Consider the following 17,703-nt stretch of genomic DNA (forward strand, 5'->3'; position numbering starts at 1 on the left):
TCTGCCTGCTCTCACCTGTGTGAGGCCAGGCGCGGTCTCCCTGTGAGGTTACCCCGTGTGGCAATATGGCTGAAGTCTGAGGGGACCAGCCATGTTGCCTTCTTTTCTCATCCTTGAATGCCCCAGGCCCTTGCAGTTTTCTCTATCTGGAGTCCTTTTCCCCATACTCTTCGTAAGCTCCTACTTAGTTTAGGTCTCCATTTAAATTCACTTCCTTGAAAACCTCTTCCTTTGTAATAAAGAAGTTTATTTCTCCCGTTGGACACTTCCAAGGACAGGACCTCCAAGTTGGGCATGAGCAAAGCTAGGAGAGGGATTTTGTATTAGATACCACACTTGGCAGGAATGGGACTAGGAGCAAGAAGCTTCGTCGAAAGAAAATAAAGAATGTGTTTATGTATGTTTCCCAAAGGCCTTTATTTTATTTATTTATTTTTGGGGGATGAAAATTGTGTTAGCCAGTGTTGTGTTCCTGATGTGTGTAGATTACCATGTCTAGCTCTGTGACATTTACAAGGTTAAGGGCATAGCCTTTCTAAAGCTTGAGATTTATTTCAGGGGATAACTAGAGGTTATCTAGAAATGTTCTATCTAGAGCCATATATCATCTTCTGTCTAGAAGAATATAGTGAGGGGCTAAATCAGATGACATAGGACTGGCCTGTATGGTGTCACTGGAGAGCTAAGACAAGATTTCTTTAACCTGTCTTTCCACAATATTCACTTGGCTTAATACATTATACTTCCTGAATTGTCCATAAAATAGATAAAGCAGAAATATATGAACATATTACCCTATAAACACAAATTAGTTTAATGGTCCATAGCAAAGATCAAATTCAGGACAGAGCACAGGGGAAGAAAACAGGGGCTTTCTGGAAATGAGACCCAGGACGGGGAAACACTGTGTGGTATAAAAAGCCTGGGTGTCAAGATATAAGGAAAAGATGAAAAAGGGAAAGGAGGCAGCCAGCACCAGATATAAATATTTATTTTCATATTTCACAATTCTGTCCTGGGCCAGTGCTGGCGACAGATTTTCAGGCCCTTTTCTGAGGACTCATTCTTCATATCCTTTCCGTACTCATTCCTTTGATCCTTATCATGCTCACTGTTCAAAGAGCCTCTCAAAGGCAGAGTGAAATGACTGCATTGTCACCTGTCGCTAGGATGCTTGTTACTTCCATCTCCAGAACCTGCCAGGAAGGCTTCCCAGAGCCCCCGAGACACAAAGCAGCGTACTTCTGAAAGTCCAGTGCCCAGATCAGAGACGGGAAAATTCTATTCTGAAATCCAAAAAGAATAGCCAAAGTCCTTGAGATACCGAATCGCAATGGTGGGGGTGACAAACTGACCCATGGCAAAATTTGGAGTGTGGATGGGGTGAGGCTCAGAGTTCCCATTCCTGCCGTTTAACTCCCACAAAAATGTAACTTGAACGAAGAGCAAGGGCATATGAAGCTGGGGGGGGGGGACTGGAGATAACGAAGCTGTGAAAGGACGAGGGCATTTTGTGACTATGCAACTCCAGCAAGGACCGCGTTTCCCAGTGGCTATTTCCCCATAAAGACACAGAGAGAACATAATTCACAGGCAGGTTTCATTGGAAGCTGGGGGAGGGGGGAGGGGCTGCCTCTATTTGTTAAAAGAATAGCTTCGGATTTGGTGTAATGGCAGGAGAAGGAAATGAGGGGGAACAAAACCAGACAAACAGAAGAGTTGACTTTAAAGATATGAATAGGATTTGGTGGCCGTTGTAATTGTGTTCATAGTGAAAAATCTAGTTGACTTCAGGGAGAGTTTATTGTCAAATATATTAACTAGTAGACTACCGAGGATGGGGACATTATTAAATAAATCATAAATAAGTTGCTCATATCAGCCTTTTTAGTGCTGTGGCATTTTAAATAATGAGTGGTATCATAAAAGTAAGTTATTATAATAGCATTGTAATGTTTTTCTCTTGAGAGCTTTTTAGATTTTGAAATTTTATTCCAGATCTGAAATAGACCTACAGCTAGACCCCTGAATGTTGCTGTATAATGTGGTGATTATTTTAGAGTGAATGAAAGTTAAATTAGTTTTAAGAATTACTAAGCTCCTGGAGGTAACTGGAGCATATCGAAACCTTGTAAAGGAAAGCAGGAGCTGTTTGAAAAAAAACCTGGTGTAGCTTTGTAGTTAGGACTAGTTTGCTCAAATGACACTTTTAATTTAAACATTGAAAACTTTTTAAATGTATTTATTTGATGGATGTCTCTTGCTACAAATTAGAGGCATTTCATTAAGCTCAATGTCTCATTTATAAATGATTTGTTTTAAGGAGGTAGGCTTTACCTTGTAGCTTCAGATAAGAATATCTATGAAAATAATCATAATAATGAGATTTCATGTGGGATTTGAAACAGACTTGAATAGAGATTTACACAAACCAGACTTCCACTGGGGGATCCTAAAATAAACTAAAGGTAATGTGGCACACATGCGTGTTATTATATTTACTGAATTTTAAATTAAAATATCTGATCTGGTGATATAAAGGACACCTAGAGCTTTCTGTCCAATAACACAAGAGACCCACAAGATCAAATCAAAACCAAGCCAAATAGAATAGTTTGACTGAAAGAGATTTGAAATCTGTGATAGATAAGCTTGAATTTTTCAGCCACCTTATTTGATCGAAGGTATTTTGTCAGAAGTTCCCCCAAACCTTTATTTCCTTCTTTGTGCCACCAGGATTTCTTGTGTGTTGGAGACACACAAGCAAAATATGAAAGGGGTAGATTTTTACTTCTATTTTTCACATTTTCATAACTGTTCTATTCCTCTCAAGCAGTGTTTGCTGCACACACAAGTAACCCCACACACACACACACACACACACACACACACACGACTCTTCAGTCTTCAGCACTGATAGTCTAAAGAATAAAAATGGAACCAATGTAGTAAAGAATATAATAGAGGGGGCTTGAGCCCCGCCTTGCCTCTCAGTGCTGGTTTGAGCTTGGATCACTTACTTCACTCAAGCTCTTCATTTGTAAAATGGAAATCAGAGTAGAAACATCATGGGGTTGTTGTGAAATTGAAATAGAATGATATATGTAAAGCTCTCACCACAGTGCCATCAATCTAGTGAGGAGCCAAAACTGATATTTATTCTCACTACTCTTTTTATATAATATTACGTCATATGGAGATTGAGTGAAAATATTACTATAGGCTGTAGCTATATGACAATAAAGACAAATGGCTATGTAATTCCTTTGGCTTTGTTAGTTTTGTCTATATAATCCTAAAATTTTAAAAGATGAGGAAACTCAAGGGGCACCTGGGGGACTCAGTCGGTTAAGCATCCAGCTCCTAAGTTCTGCTCAGATCATGATCTCACGGTCGTGAGATCGAGCCCCGCATCAGGCTCCACAATGGTTGTGAAGCCTGATTAAGATTCTCTTTCTCCCTCTCCCTCTGCCCCTTGCACCCCTGCCTGCATGTGTGCTTTCAAATAAACAAATAGTTTGAAGCTACATATAAGTATAAATAAATAAATAACGAAAACCTAAATGATTGGTCAATTTGGGAATCAGATCAATTGTATTCTGCTTTTTGAGTGCACAGTTTCACAGCATTTTAATTCTATAAGTGCAGAAGTTAAGGCATCGAGATTGGAATTATTCGTGGTCGTGAAACAAGTCCATGACGGGACAATAATGGTGGGCTAATCTAACCAAGCTGAATATTCCTTCATGGAAGTAATTAATAAAGCAAGTACTTAGTGTTTACATCAGAAAATAAATTGGGAAAATTTAAATGAAAGACAAAGTAGGTTTATTAATATTCATTTCCATGTGAGAAATAATGAAGATTAAGTCTAAAAAATTATTTTTAATCTTAGGAATCAATGACCTCAACCTAAGTCAGGTATTGAAGAAAAAGATGATCGCGTCCAAGATTTAAATTGAGTGAAAACATTTCCGGAGAAACAGTTTATGATGTTCTTTTTTTTTTAAGATTTTATTTTATTAGGATTTTATTTATTAATTTAGGAGAGAGAGCACAAGCAGGGGGAGGGGCAGAGGCAGAGGGAGAAGCAGGCCCCCTGCTGAGCAAGGAGCCCAATGCAGGACTCGATCCCAGGACCCTGGGATCGTGACCAGAGCCCAAGGCAGACACTTAACTGACTGAGCCACTCAGGTGCCCCAGTTTAAGCTATTCTTAAAGAAAAAGGAAAGTAAGTGGATTCAAGTATAGCTTCCTAAAGAGGCCATGGAATGGACGCGGCTCTTTTAACCTCCTCAATTAAAAGTGCTGGGTGTGCCTCACTCAAATCTCACAGGATAAACTTCCTTAGTTCACCTCTATCTTCCTTCTTCTTGTAGTTGATTTTTTTATGTGGCTACAAGAGCTGTTAATACGTACATGGCAGACAGTTGGAAAGAGATTTCCTGAAATAAGGACCAGATGATAAGTATAAATAAGTATAGTGCTTGTTTGAATTATGTTCAGAAGAGGGTGATGACACTCTGCAAGATTCACTTCTTGGCCACCAAGTCCAAAGGTCCATCTCCATGACGAATAGTTCCCATGTGACTTGGGTTCACTCCATGTCAGAGAGACAGTCAGTCTCTTGAGAGTCTGTGAAATCACACAAGGTGGCAGTAGTGTGTCCAGTCTTGACCCAGATCTTGGATTCCAAGTCCCCCTCTTCCTCAGCCACTAGCAGTTTACTAGGGAGCCATGCTATCTTGCTTGGTGTCCTCCACCAAGAACCCTTCTTTGATGCCCTTTCATTTATTTAAAAGGAACATTTTGTGGGCGCCCATTATGGGCCAAGCCCTGTGCTGGGCATCTGTGCAAATGATTCTCCTTTAATCATTGTTTTGCTTTTTCTCTTTTTCATTCCCCCACAGCCATGCTTCCTCAAGTTTTCAACTTTGCTCCTACATTGCTTACTTTCCACATTGTTCTCCCTTCCGTCCTTGACTGGAGAGACTAAAAACTCCTCCCCTTTCCTCATTTAAGCAACTCGCACGTTCTTGCTGCTTTGGATTTTCTAAGACCACCTATCCTCCATATGCTTTTGAGTCAAGACGAAAAGTTAGTAGTCCCTTTGAGGTTGAAGTTAGCACTCAACCTCTGTCTCTTCTGTCTCTTCGTGTTCTCTCTTGTTTCTATCCCTCTCATTGGACTTCCACACATCCTTGGGTTTTCCTTCTTCTTCTTCTTTTTTAAGCTTTTATTTATTTATTTGAGAGAGAGCGAGAAGGAGTACAAGCAGGGGGAGCTGGCAGAGGGAGAGGGAGAAGGAGACTCCCCCCTGAGCAGGGACGCGGATGTGGGGCTCCATCCAGGAACCCTGGGATTATGACCTGAGCCGAAGGTGGATGCTTAACCGACTGACACACCCAGATGCCCGAGGTTCTCCTTATTCTTAAAAACAAATGAACTCGATTCTTTCCCTACAACCTTATCCTTCCTTGAGTTGCCACCCAATTTGTTGATTTCCGTTGTAAATTTCTCAAAGGAGTACCCTACATCAGAATTCTCAGCACATGCTTGGAGGACCTCTAGAGGTCCTGAGAGCGTTCAGGAAGTCCCTTTTGCAACTACCCATCTGTTTGATGCCAGATTTGCTACATATACTTCGACCAAAACAACATATTGCAACAGATTGAACGCAGAAGCAGATAGGAGGATCCAGCTGTCTTCTGTTAAGCCAGCCATTAAAGAGATTGACAAAAATGTAAACCAATGCTTTCTTCCCACTACAATGATTTTCATTTGGGAAAATAGAATTATTTGTCATAAAAAAAACTGTTATTTATTTTAACTTCAATGGACTTTGTCTCATTTTGAAATGAATTCATAGATTCCCTACACATTTCATCTGATTTGCCACTGAAATCACTGGTTTTCGACTTTCATTTCAACCAGAGAAAACTCTCTCCACCAAAAGAACAAAACCAACCAACCAACCAATAAACCCTCATACTTAGCTAGCTGGGCTGTACGGGTGGGTTTACCACTAAAAATTTGATTTTCAGAAAGGAACTGTTTGAAGCTTCTACGCGTGTGTGTTTCCAAACAGAGGAAGGGACTCACTGGGATGGGCACCAGAGAGACTGTTTTCCTGGTGGTCCCAGCTTCCCCCAGTAGAACTCCAAGCCCTGGGAGCCACAGCGAAGGAGTCCAGAGCCTGTGAAAGAAATACAAGCAACGCTGTCCTTGAAGTAGAGAGGAGAGCCGAGAGCCGTTCCTGCTCGGTCTTGCCCTGGGGCTCCTGGCTCTGCAGAGCTGCTGCAAGTCTTTTGTCACAAGTCAATCCATTGTTCCAGACAAGACTATTCTCATCTTAAGCCTGGGGTGTGTGTGTGTGTGTGTGTGTGTATGCGCGCTAGATTGCCAGCTTTCTGGCAACTTTCTTAACATCCCTGTTTTCAGTCTGAGACCTCATATTTGCACTCCTCTGGCCTTGTGCCCCCAAGCTCAAAATCTCTCTGCCTCAATTTCTTCAGAGCGTACACCTCCTGTCCCCTGTCCTGTGCAAGAAGGCTCCATTATCAGCTTTTCAAGGCGCTGGCGTGGATCTGTATATCTGAGTGCTTCCCACTCATACGTTCATCCATGCAATCCTGTCCCCGCCCCCGCCCCAGCCCCGGGTTTCCATATACCTGGTGCTTCCAAATCTTTTTTTAAATTTTATTAATTTTATTTTTTTAAGTAGACTCTACCCCCAACATGGGGCCTCGAACTCAGGACTCTGAGATCAAGCGTTGCATGCTCTACTGACTGAGTCAGCCAGGCGCCCCCTGGTGCTTCCAATTCTTGAGGCTCTGTGCAGTTCTTCAGCGGGAATCAACTTTCTTCTTGTTGGTTTCTTCTTTTATAGGGACATAGGTTTCAGCTTTTACGGCTTTACTGAGTTAGTTATTACAAATCTGTGAGCTTTCCATCTCACAAAATTTTAATATATCAATATATCTTATCTACTTTTTAAAAAAGATTTATTTTTTATTTGAATTAAATTAATCTTTTTTAAAGAGTTATTTCAGAGAGAGCACGAGCAGGGGGAGAGGTAGAGGGAGAGAATCTCAAGCAGACTCCGCACTAAGCACAGAGCTGGTCACAGGGCTCAATGTGGGGCTCCAATCTCATGACCCTGAAATCATGACCTGAGCTGAAATCAAGAGTCGCCCAACTGACTTAGCTATTCAAGGGCCCCAGTCTTACCTGCTATTTTTTTTATAAGTCTCTTCTAGCTTTTCTTTCTTTTTCTTGGGGGTTAGCACCCATTATTTCTTTCTTCACCTTCATCTTAGTGACATCTCAACAGATGTATTATCTATTGCTTTGCAACAACTCACTATGAATTTGGCAGATAAAACAACACACAGGAATTATCTTGGAATCCTTGTGGGCCTGGAGTCTGCGTGTGGCTTAGCTGTACCCCTACATCATGGTGTCCTACAAGATTATAATAAAGGTGCCTGCCAGGGCTGGGGTCTTCATGTGAAGGCTCAAAGGAAGAAGTATTCGATTCCATGCTCCTGTACTTACTGGAAGTTTCAGTTCCTTCTGAGCTGTTGAACCGAGAGTCTCAGTTCCTTAGTGACTGTTTACCAGAAATCACCCTCGGTCCTTTGTCACATGCCCTCTCCATATGTTGGCATGCTTCATCAAAGTCAGCAATTGAGAGTTAGCTAGCAAGATGGAAGTCACTATTTTATGTAACTTAATCACAGAAGTGACATCTTATGACTTTTGCTACATTCTATTGGTTAAAATCATACACTCAAAGTAAGGGCATTACACAAGGGTGAAAATACCAGAAGGTGTGTTGGGGGCTATTTTAGAGTTGATCTGGGGTAGAATGCATAGGTGATAAACACATGTGTTCAAATCTGTGTCAAACTGAAAGTCCGCATTCTTTTCCCCATCAAGTATATACCCCTATCATTCCAATAGAAACTGCTCATCTTAAGGCCAAAAGCAACTTCCATCTTGCAGACAGCACATGAACTATCTCAAGGCCTCATCATAGGCAAATAACCAGCAGCGACTGACCTACTGTCTTCTTGAAGCATTTTATTCCCTTGGATTTTGGAATAGCTTACCTCTCTGATTCTGTCCCTCCATCCCTTGACTCTGAGTCTCAGGCTTCTTTGCTCATTCCCCCTTTTCCTCCTCGCCTCTAAATGTTGGAGGGCTGAGCGCTCCATTTTCAGTCCTCTGCTCTTCAGTCCTTCTACTCTTACACACCCTACCTTAGAAATGTAGTCTCATAACTGGAGATTCTGTCTTTATATGGGTTACTCTTTAATTTGTGTCTGTAACTCCAAACTTTCATCCGAGCTCCAGGCAGTGTCCAATTCGCATCTGCACTTGGGCGCATAGACATCTCAAATTTAACCATTAATGCAAGATCCTTGATTTTCTTATTTTTCCTTCCCCCTCGACAATCCCATTCTGCCCAAATTGATTCCCATTTCAATAAATGTCACTATCTTCACCAAGTTGCTCAGGTGAAAATCTAGTAGTCTTTGTTTCTCTTCTTTACCCCTATACGATTCTCACTCAGCATGTCCCACCAGCTCCACCTTCAATGTATAGCCATACTCAAATCACTTCTTCCAAGGCTACTGTCACTCAGGCTCACTCACCACTGTCTCTTGAGCGGATAATTATATTAACTGTGAACTAGTCTTCCTGCTTTCGCTCTTTTCCTCTACAATCGGTCCTGGATTTAGTAGTTAAAAGTGATCTTCAGAAAACGTAAATCAGGGGCGCCTGGGTGGCTCAGTCGGTTAAGCGACCGACTATTGGTTTCGGCTCAGGACACGATCTCAGGGTCATGACCTCAGGCTGGTGAGATGGGGCTCCATACTCAGCGTGGAGTCTGCTTGAGATTCTTTCCCCCTTTCCTCCTCCCCCTGATCGTGTTCTTACCCTCTCTCTCTTTCAATATGTATATATAATCAGATCATGTCACTCTCCTTCACAAAACTCCCTGTTGACTTCACACACATAGAATTCAATTTGAACTTCTTACCATGGCCTTCAAGGTCCATGAGATCTGGCCCTGCCTTTCTCTCTCCTGTGTCCTCATCTTCTACTGTCATCCCTTTGTTCATACCCCTCTAGCCTCACTGGTCCATTTGCTGTTCCACTGTTGCACCAAGCTTATTCCTGCTGCAGAACTTTTATATATGCTGTCCTTTCTTCTTGAGATGCTTCCTTATGATCTCAGCATGACTCATTCCTTTACATCATTGAATTCTCTGCTTAATTGTTCCCTATTTTAGGAAGCCTTCCTTGACTACTCCGTGTCAAATAGCCAACCGTCTGTTATTCTTTATCCTCTTTCACTGTTTTATTTTTCACCTATGGCCCCTTGGAAGTGTTGTCTGAGGTTGTACTTTTAGTTTATTTGTTTATTGCCCGAGTATGAGCTTTATGAGTGTAATATTTTGTGTCACTCACCACTCCATCCCTATACTCCAGAACAAAGCATGGAACATGGTAGGCATCCAGTTTAGTGTTGAATAAGTGAGCAAGAGGTTAGAGAAGGTTGAACTTGGAAGATCAGCTTTCTTAAGCAAACTTGGAGGCAAGAATCCAATTTATTGTATAGTATAACAACATATAGATAGATAGATAGATAGATAGATAGATAGATAGATAAAATAGAAGTTGATTTTTTAAAACCTGAATTAGTGTTCTACTCCTAGGTTGCCATGTGGTTCTTTTTAACTTTGCTCTTTTTCGGAGTAATTCTCCCTCTCCCTCAGCATTGAATAGATAATGGAGGAGCTGTAAAATGTCAAGGCTTTGATTCACCACACGACTAGTTCCTGTGTAACTTTTTTTTTTAATGTTTTCCTTTTTTTAAAATTTAAATTCAATTAATCAACATATAATGTATTGTCAGCTTCAGAGAGAGAGTGATTCATCAGTCTTATATAATATCCGGTGCTCATTATCACGTGCCCTCCTTAATGTCTATTATCCAGTTACCCCAACCTGTGTAACTTTCACTGAAATCTGATTTGTGGAGGATCGTGCGGCTCACTCCAATCCTGGCCTCGATTTACAATTTGAACAAAAACATGGCAGACAGATTTGTAGTCCACTAAACAACTGACTGACACATTTGACAACTGTAGCTTTATAGAATAATCCAGAGCATACACTTTTAAGCACCATTTTCAATAATAAAGATCTTTACATTTGAGACTGACAATGACTTTGATAATCATGTACTTGAATTTAAATATGTCTCCCAGATCTCTCAATTAGCATTGATCTGCGTTTCCATTCCTTCCTACTTCTCCTCAGTTCCAGATCCATTCCACATAGGAAGTTTTCTGGTAACCAGATCCACAAATAATACTTGTATAAATTTGTTCTAGTAAAAGTTAGACTTTTTATTCTAGTAATTATTTTCATATTCCCCAAACTGTTAATAGGCATTGGATATTTGGGGCTTAAAAGTCATATTTGGGAGATACTTACTGTCTGTGATTCAGTGGAAATTTAGTGCCGTGGAATCCTAGTGAAATTTCTGAAAAGCAAATCTAGAGGAAGGGAGAGAAAGTAGGAAATTGAGAATGTCCTGTAATCTGCTAAAAGATGTTCCTAGTTCAGGGGAAAAAAATCCCAGTCACTTGTAATTACTTCTGAGAAAAACCATCATATTCTTTACATGTATATGCTGCTTTCTACTTTTTTTTATTTTTCCCTAAAATTTAATTAAGCGTTAGTGCTTAATTAGTTTTAGAGGAGAGATTGCTCTGTTAGTTTAGCCAAGAATAGTGAAGTTTCTTACTGTTTCTTTGCCAAACATTTTCAGCCAGACTTATTAAATGAAGAATCTAAAAAAGGGAAACTATGCAAGTTGAATTAAAAAAAAATCCATTTTCAAATGTTATCAGGGCAGTGTAAAATGATACTGAGTGATCAAATATCTGAAAACATTTGCAACTTTTGGAATGGTTTTAGTATTACTTCGAGGTTTGCGTAGACATGGTCTTAGGTAACATTTAAGGTATAGGATTTTGAAATTCTCAACTTTATGCATTTATAAAATGAAAAGTGAAAAATAAGATCTATCTCCTAGAATCATAGTGAAGATTAAATGACATCGTGACGTATGAAACCTCTACCACAATGCCTGGCATACAGGTCAATGTTTAATAAGTGATGGCCAAACACAAACAAAGTTCTTCAAGCAAAATTATATTTTAATGGAGTGACTATAATGTATGGACCAATACAAGCACATTTGAGAATGAAGAAAGTGCTATTCATAATTATACCTGGTATCATGGGTATAAACCAGCGTGGTCCTGGGTGTGCTAGAATGTGTGGGGATTTTTTTTTTTAATCTATAATCATTATTGTAGCAAACAATAAGCATGCTCTTCTTCAGAGATATACACAAGTACACAAGACAAGCAGAGCCTTGATTCAATTGTATACCAGTAATTTCCCCAAATGTCAAGAAATTATGTTAATTAGGTTTATGATTTAATCAGAGGTTGTGTTTCCTACAGTAAAAATCACCCAAGATTTTTCAAATACGTCCACACTAACTTGGCTTCTATCCACTTTTCTTATAAATCAGAAAATTCCCCAAGATTTACTGTCTGCCTGATTGAAGCTATTATGTGTTCCAAATGTTTTGAAACTGTTTGTTTTTTTCTTTCCAGCAATGTCCGTGCAGTTAAGGTGCTGTTATTTCACTGCCTATGACTTCCAATCAGAAATTAAAATGGCACTTAATGAGAACAAAACATGTTTTCACTTGAGATGCAATTAAACCAACTTGGAGAAACAGGGTGTTTCTAACTAAGGTGAAAACAGCTGTGTTTATCAAGCTGCTCTTAATGATATTAGAATTTCTCTTAGAAACATTTGCTTTTAAGACATATCATTTTCTAAATTATAATTGACATTATAGATAATGCTATTTTCATTACAATTTCTTTTCAGTCACATTATTTCTTTAAAACACCGATCATGTATTAATAGAAATTTCATGAAGAGTTGTTTATAAAGACTTGTATGTAGAAGGTTTCCCATCAAAAATTTCAGTTCATGACTAGATATGATTTATTCGTGATTGTGGCAATATTTTAATTTTTAAAATGCTTTAAAAAAGAAATAATTTCAGCATAAATTTAAAAATTTTCCCAAAAGGCAAAAATCGCAATTTCCATAGTCTAGGAAAAAAAATTCCATATGTTGCTCATTTTTTCTCCATGTTTATTTGTATGTTTTGCCGTTTTATAAATACGGCCTATGTCTTAGTTTACTACATGGTGGCATGACTTCCTGAAGTTTTTCTAAAACCTAAAAAAAGAATGCTTCCATTTTGACATTTAACATTTTGTCTTGATTTTCACAGTTTAGGTCCATAACATTGGAAAAAATAATAAATATTTTCTTGTGTATACATAAATGCATATATACAAACAATAGAGGAAATACGCAATTTCCTAGGATAATAACATTTGAAGACGTCATTACCAACAACAACAACAACAACAAAACATTACTGCTGTTAAGAGCTTGACCTTGAAAGTATAATCCTAAACTCCTCTGTTTAGAAGTAGCATGTAATCAGGATATGAAACTCTAGAAATTTAAGTAGCCTAAGAGTGACTTGGATTGCTTAAGTAGCTATAAGAGACCTTAATTTTAGGCTAGATCTGCCCTGGGCGATTAGTTAAATGTTTTGATTCGATTAATTGATTCTGGTGAGTTTAACTTGAATAATTAACTCAACTGTATGTTACTTTCCTCCTTCAATATACTCACACAACAGACTTTTAGAATCATGTAGAAGCCGAGATAATCTCTTTTGGATTTATATTGTGTTATTAACATTAAAATTCCTCACTCCAACCCAAAATAATGATCTTAACTCTATCCCAGAATAATTACCTTAAATACAATACATTGAGCAATTTTAAAGAGAAGATGATTAGGATGTATCACAATTGAACACTATTAATTAAACTAAACACCTAACAAATGGACTCATCTATTACCCATCAAATATTTTCAACATACCTAACGGGTAAAAAGTGCTATATTCAGTACCATGAAAGATATAAAATTTCAATAACATAGAATCTGCCCTCAAAGAGCTTAACACCTCTTTATGTGTAGATTTAAATATGCATTCTTCACCAGGGAAGCAGATAGATCTTTGATCAGTGACATTTGAGCCATATACTCAGGTGTGGTCCTTATTTTCCGGGATTTGCAACGCGAGGAAGAAAGATTAGGCCTAAGAGTAATGTTAAAAATACTGATTACTGTGGTACTCTGGGCCATTTTTATAAGAAATGTATGCAAGTAGGACTGTAATTTTGGCTGTTTGAGTTGTACCAGTGAACAAACAGATGTCATTCTCATGACCACACAAAGAGGACATTCTCTGTTCCAGCCAATTGCCCCTATTCAGGAACTTGGAGAAGTTTTGCAAATGCGTGTGCTCAAAGCATGGGAAGGTGGGGATGTTCTCCGTGATGAGAACAGGAAGATGGTCTAAATCATTTAGGGCTGGTAATACAAGAGCCATGACTTGAAAAATTAAAAAACCCAAACCCTATTTAGTCAGATGCCGATAGAGCAAACCCTAACTGGTACACTTGTCTGCATTTTTACTGTATTTCTCAAACTATATTTGTATCTCCTCAAATAGGAGTAAATTTTGGAAGATCTTTTAAAAAATTACTAATACAAAAGCAGTTCTAGGCCTTGGAAGGAACTCTCACAAGTGTGGAGCTCTGAAGCTTAAGTTTTATTGTTTTTTTTTAAAGATTTTATTTATTTATTTGACAGAGATAGAGACAGCCAGCGAGAGAGGGAACACAAGCAGGGGGAGTGGGAGAGGAAGAAGCAGGCTCATAGCAGAGAAGCTTGATGTGGGGCTCGATCCCAGAACGCCGGGATCACGCCCTGAGCCGAATGCAGACGCTTAACCGCTGTGCCACCCAGGCGCCCCAAGTTTTATTGGTTTTACCATTAATTCCACCTTAGTTCAGATATTTTCAAAACATGGGATGTGTGGTTGGAGACATATACATCTAATTAATATTAGTTCCATCATCATAGAATGGTGATGTTAAAACATTGAGGAATAGCTTATGAGTGGCTTCTATTGAAGATCTGAGGCTCTGCTTACAGAAATGTGGATGTCTGAATGTAGTATAGACAATTTTCTCAATGTATAGACCCATCTGAATAGATCAGACCCCAATTCCAACATGTCTTTCAGAATCCAACTCAATTTGTCAAAACTGTTTCAGTGTATTCTTTTATTACCCGTTTTACTTTGCCTGTATAGCTAGTCTCGGGGCTGATTTAAAACATTGTTATGTGATTGAGCATTCTGAGATTGTCCAGGATTTGAAAAGTTTTAGATAATTTTTTTTTCTTGGAATTAGTTAACGCATACCACAACTTTCACAGAAAAACACAGTGGAGCTAAAGTGGCTTTAGGGAAATGTTTTATGATTTAATGAGGTTGGGGAAAGGAGATAAGTTCATCTACTCATAGGAACATAGTAAATCTTGCTGGAAGGAACTTTTCCTAAACGGCAAAGCTATAATTTCACTCCAGCTAATTTTGTGGACTTGAAACATTTTACTCCGCTCTCCTGTCTCCTGAAAGAAATTTCCGTTTGGGTTATTCATGCTGATCAAAAGATAAAAACGTACGTAGTAGAGCAAAAAAGGCAGAGTTAAACACATTTCTTACCCATGCCAAAAATTGTGCTGCTTCAGGACCATGGACCTTCCTTAGGAACATATACACATTTCCCTAATGAGTCCTTAGGCTGTGATATATTTTTGAGTTAAATTGTTATTATTTATAGAAAAGTTCTTTATGTCTGCCACGAACACACATCAAAGTTTACATAGCATTCATCCCTATGGCAGGTGCTTTATCTTTCTGATTGTTTTGGCAGAAAACTTTTACCAAAAATATCCCTGTGAGAAATGAAAACAAACCTTCACCCTCCAAAAATAGAAAAGAAAGAAAAAAAGCCACAACTCTTTAGGTTCCCCCTTGGACCTGTGGATGAGGCTCATAAACCTCCTTGGAGTTCATTTGATGTCTGCGAGTCTGGCTGAAGCTCAAAGAAGGGACTGGAGACAGGATGGTCTACAGAGGAGCTAGGATTGCCGAGTCGGGTTTCATCGGCTCTCCGTGCAAATTTCCAAATTAATTCCCTGTGTGCCTTGTTTTCCTTCAAAAACTAAGCTTTATAACCTAAGGATGAAAAATACGATGTAAGAGGACATTTTGAGCCTGGAAAGCACCTTGCAGACATCTTGCCAATTATTGATCTCCTCATTTTACAGATGAAGGACGTCAAGGCTGGGACAGTGAAGTGACACCCCCTCTTCCCCCCCCAGATCCGGAGAACTGGGGAGTGACTGAGCTGGGAGAGTCCCTCCAGACATCAAGCTGTCTTCTTCCTTGTCCTCCCCCACCCCTGCCTTGCTGTCTGAAGCATGATGTAAATTAAAATGTCTTTATAACTGCAGGAGCTTTTTATTGCTGGGTAACAAATTACCCCAATCTTAGCATCTGAAAACAACACTCATTTATTAGCTCCCAGTTTTGTCAGTGTAAGTCTGAACATGGCATAACTGGGTCCTCTGCTCAGGGGCTTACAAAGCTGAAATTGAGGTGTGGACCGGGCTCTGTTCCAATCTGGAGCTTAGATCTTCCTCCAGGATCAGTGAGGTTGTTGGCAGGATGTAGTTCCTTGAGGCGGTAGTACCAAGGTCCCCATTCTCCTTCTGGCTGTCAATGAAGGATGGCTCTAAGCTCCTAGGGGCCACCCTCCCTTCTTAGGCAAATGACCCTCTCAGTACAGGACAGCAGCTACTTCAAAGCCAGCGGGGTGATCTTTCTCTTCGGAAAAGGCCCAGCCCGTCTTTTAGGGCCTCACTTGATTAGGTCAGACCCACCCAGGATGATCTCACTCTTGATTAGCTCAAAATCAACTGATTGATAACCTAATCATAGGAGTGGTATTCCACGATATCAGTAGGTCCCACCCATACTCAAGGGGAGGGCATCAGACAGGGTGTCTACACTGGTGGACAGGAATCTTGTAATCAGCATTAGAATTCTGTTTACCACGTAGGTAATATTCCATTCATTCAAGTGCTAGTTTTCATTTTTACTTCCTTTTCCTCTATGCTGCCTCCCATTGGGCAACTTCAGAATTACCTGTCTTATAGAAAAGCCAAAAAGGCATGATGAGAGGAGGTAAATTAATAACAGTGTGGTGAAAACTTCAAATCCCTAAAAAAATATGTGATTTTTATTGGTTTTATTTATTCTTTGTAGCCTTAAGTGCCGGTGTCGTGGGATAATCCAGATCTGTTCAGTAATTACCAAATAGTAAAATAAATTGCCTATTCTTTTGGCATAAAGCTCCTTTTAGTAAAGTTGGCTTGGAATTGGAGATACTTGGGGAAACCTAGCCTGGGCTGGTAGAAGCAGCAGCCCCTGGGAGTCAGGAGGCGGTGACAACCAGTAGAGGTGCTATATTCCTAGTGCCAACTCTAATAAACTGGACCCTTGACTCACACGAGCTCATTTAATCCTCATTACAGTGACTGGTTACAATAGGTATTATAATCCCCATTTTACTGATGAGCAGACGGTTGTGAAGCAGGATCAGTATTCAAAGGTCTATCTGACGTATTGGTGCTTTCTCGTAGACAGGCTTCACTTCCTCAGCCTTCACTTCCTCAGCCTTCACTTCCTCAGCCTTCTCTTCTCCAGGCTTCTCTTCCTCAGGCTTCACTTCCTCAGGCTTCACTTCCTCAGGCTTCTCTCCCTCAGCCATCACTTCCTCAGGCCTCACTTCCTCAGGCTTCTCTTCCTCAGGCTTCATTTCCTCAGCCTTCACTTCCTCAGCCTTCACTTCCTCAGCCTTCACGTCCTCAGGCTTCTCTTTCTCAGCCTTCACTTCCTCAGCCATCAGTCCAGGCCCACAGCAGAGACTGTGACCCTCACAGGTTCTCAGTACATATGGGCAGAGATTGGGGGGAGGGTAGACGAAGTTGCTGAGTGACAAGAACTCTCTGAGAGAGAGAGATCAAGCAATCCAAACATCTCAACTACATAAAAGGACTTTTTATTTCCTCCTTCCAGAGTTATAAATAAAATTTCCAGAAATCTAAACGAACACTATATAATAAATTTATTTTCCTTGTATAGAGGAATTTACAAATAAGGGCTTAGTTGATCTTTCTAATACCTCATTATGATGGTTAATGAGTAACAAGTGTTGCTATCGCACCAGTTTCCTTTGTTTGTTTGTTTGTTTTTATATGGGGGAAATAAGGCATTGAGTCTGTAAGCAAGGGACCAAAGTGGATTCAAGTATATAAAAATGTAGTGATAGAAACCAAGTAGGCTTGTTCTTGAATCCTGCCAACTGTAACTTTGGCTGAACAAGTCAAAGAAGATATAACTAATATAGAGCTTGGAAACATTGTGGTTACTTGGTGAAAGCCCCGTTTACATTTGAGTAAAAAGTTAAATTTGGAAAAATCAAAAAACCCGTCAATGGCTCTTGGCTCTGAAGTTGAGTTCAATGTAAGTCGTGAATTCTTTGAATACATTTATAGTCCACTCATTTTAATATATATATATATATATTA

This window comes from Ailuropoda melanoleuca, chromosome 18 (genome assembly GCF_002007445.2).
Source record: "Ailuropoda melanoleuca isolate Jingjing chromosome 18, ASM200744v2, whole genome shotgun sequence".
NCBI lineage: Eukaryota > Metazoa > Chordata > Mammalia > Carnivora > Ursidae > Ailuropoda > Ailuropoda melanoleuca.